Genomic DNA, 3,372 nt, shown 5'->3' with positions numbered 1-3,372 from the left:
GAAAAAACATTTGCGTCCTTATCCTGGGGCTCATTTCGCCTAACATCAACTTATCTGAACGTTTCTGCTTGTCTCAGATATATGCTGGTTATTGCAAATAAGGGAAAATAAGGGACCTATGTTTCTTTTGGCCTGACTACTTCACTTAATATAATTTTTTCCAAGTCTTTCTATTTCCTAACAAATGGGGCAATATAATTCTTTCTGATGGAGGCATGGAATTCCATTGTGTATATATACCACATTGTCTTGATCCATTCATCTACTGAGGGGCATCTGGGTTGGTTCCATACACTAGCTATGGTAAATAATGTTGCAATAAACATAGTTGTACTGGGAGGAGCTTAAGTATGGTCTTGTTTGTGGTCATTTGGGTAAATTCCCCAAAGGGTGATTGCTGGGTCATAGGGAAACTCTATGTGGAGTCTTTTGAGGAACCTCTATACTACTTTCCAAAGTGGTTGAACAAGTTTACACTCCCACCAACAATGCAGTAAGTTTCCCTTCTGTCCACATCCCCTCCAGCATCTGTTGTTACTACAGTTTTTGATTATAGCCATTCTAACTTGGGTGAAGTGGTATCTCAATGTTCTTTTGATTTTCATTTCTTTTATGGCTAGGGAGGTTGAACAATTCTTCACGTTTCTATTAGCCATACTTCTTTCCTCTTCAGAGAAGTTTCTCTTTAAGTATTTTGCCCACTTATATATTGGGCAGTTGTTTCTTCGAGAATTTGTTTTTGGGGGAGTTAATTTTTGAGTTCCAGGTATATTTTAGATATGAGACCATTGCCCATTGTATGGCTAGTGAAAATCTTTTCCAAATCTGTGGGATTTTTATTGATCTTGCTAGCTATGTCCTTTGCCATGCAGAAGCTCTGCAATTTCTTGCAATCCCATTTGTCCAACCTTTCTTTGATTTGTTGTTTCTGTGTCTCTTTTAAGAAAATTTCTGCCTTGCTAAGGAGACCTAGGGTTTCTCCTATTCCATCCTGTAATGTTTTCAGAGTGTCTGCTTTGACTCTGAGGTCTTTGATCCATTTGGAGTTGATTCTGGTACAGGGTGATATATAAGGATCTAGCTTTAGTTTTCTAAAAGTGATTAACCAATTTTGCCAGCACCATTTACTGAAGAGGCTGTCTTTCTTCCATTCTATTTTTTTAGCTCCCTTATCAAATATTAGATGGCTATAGGTCTGTAGGTTCATTTCTGGGTTTTCAATTCTATTCCATTGGTCCTGAGGCCTATTCTTGTGCCAGTACCAAGCTGTTTTGATTACTAAGGTTTTGTAGTAGAGTTTGAAATTTGGTATTTATATTCCTTCAGAACTGTTCTTTTTGTTAAGGATCATTTTTTCTTTCAGGGTCTTTTCTTGTTGCAGATTGCCTCTTCTATTTCCTTGAAGAATGAGGCTGGAATATTGATAGGTATCGCGTTGAATTTGTAGATATCCTTGGGAGGTATAGCCATTTTAACGATGTTGATCCTTCCAATGCAGGAGCATAGGAGATTTTCCACTTTCTAAGTTCTGCTTTGATTTCCTTTTTCAGGTTTTTAAAGTTTTCATCATAGAGGTCTTTCACTTCTTTGGTTAAGTTAATTCCTAGGTATTTTATTTTTTGGGGGGCTATTACGAATGGAGTTGCTTTCCTGATTTCAGCCATTCTTTGGTCATTGTTGGCATACAGAAAAACAATTGATTTTTGAGGGTTAATTTTATACCCTGCTACTTTGCTAAAATTTTGAATCAGCTTGAGTAATTTGGGAGTGAATTCCGTGGGATTCTCTAAATGCAAGATCATGTCAACTTCTTTCCCTTTTTGGATCCCCTTTATGTTTGCATCTTGTCTTATTGCTATAGCTAGTTATTCTAATACTAGGTAGAAGAGAAGTGGAGAGAGTGGACATCCTTGTCTTATTCCTGAGTTCAGACAAAATTTCTTTACTTTTTCAACCCTAAGTATACTGCTGGCTGTAGGTGTGTCATATACAGCCTTTAATGTATTGAGGAATATTCCCTGGATTCCTAATTTTTCCAGAACCTTCATCATAAAGAGGTGCTGGATCTTGTCAAATGCTTTTTCTGCATCTATTGAGATAACCATCTGGTTCTTATCCTTGCTCTTGTTGATGTGATGAATTATATTAATTGATTTGCATATATTGAACCAGCTTTGCATCCCTTAAATGAATCCTGTTTGATCATGGTGTATGAGTTTTTGGATGAATTGTTGAAGTCGATTGGCCAAAATTTTGTTGAGAAGTTTTGCATCAATATTTATCAAAGAAATGGGTCTCTAGTTCTCTTTCTTTGATGAGTCCCTGCCTGGTTTTGGGATGAAGGTTGTGATGACTTCATAAAATAAGTTCGGTAGTGAACTTTCTCTTTCAATTTCATTGAAGAGTTGGAGGAGTATTGGTGTGAGCTCTGCTTTGAAGGCCTTGTAGAATTCCACTGTATATCTATCTAGTCCTGGGCTTTTCTTAGATGGGAGGTCTCTTATTGCTGTTTCAATTTCAATGCTTACTATGGGTTTGTTAAGATAGTTTACCTCATCTTGGATTAGTTTTGACATGTCGATATTTGCTAGAAAAATGTCCATTTCTGCCAAGTTCTGAAAATTATTAGCATAAAGTTTTGACAAATATTCCCTTATATTGTTCTGAATCGTGATTGTTTCTGTGGTGATGTTTCCATGCTCATCTCTGAGTTTATTTACTTGGGTGTGTTCTCTACTTTTTCTGATAAGATTTGCTAAGGGTCTGTCAATTTTGTTAATTTTTTCGAAGAACCAACTTTTTGTTTTGTTGATTCTTTCTATGTTTTTTGTTTGGATTCTATTTCGTTTAATTATGATTTAAATTTAATTATTTTTTTCTGTCTACTGGATTGGGGTTTATCTTGTCACTCTTTTTCAAAGAGATTCAGATGTCTCATTAAATTGTTGGTTTCACCTTTCTCCAATTTGTTGATGTAGGAACTCAGAGCTATAAACTTGCCTCTGAGTACTGCCTTTGCTGTGTCCCAGAGGACCTGTTAATTTGCATGTTCATTTTTGTTGAATATCATGAACATTTGCATTTCTTTTATAATCTCTTCCATGACCCACTGGTGATTCAACAGTATGTTGTTCAGCCTCCATGTGTTACAGGACTTTCTTTGGTGGCTTTTGGTATTGAGTTCTAATTTTATCTCCTTGTGGTCTGGGAGAATGCAAGGTTTAACTTCAATGTTTCTGAATTTGGACAAGTTTGCTTTGTGACCTAAAATGTGGTCTATTTTGTAAAAAGTTTCTTGTGCTGCTGAGAAAAACGTGTATTCTGATGCTGCTGGGTGAAATATTCTGTAGATGTCTGTTAAATCTAGTTGGT

This window comes from Dipodomys spectabilis, unplaced genomic scaffold, assembly GCF_019054845.1.
Source record: "Dipodomys spectabilis isolate Male_0828 unplaced genomic scaffold, ASM1905484v1 ptg000356l, whole genome shotgun sequence".
NCBI classification, from domain to species: Eukaryota; Metazoa; Chordata; class Mammalia; order Rodentia; family Heteromyidae; genus Dipodomys; species Dipodomys spectabilis.
Note: the sequence above shows the minus strand (reverse complement) of the source record.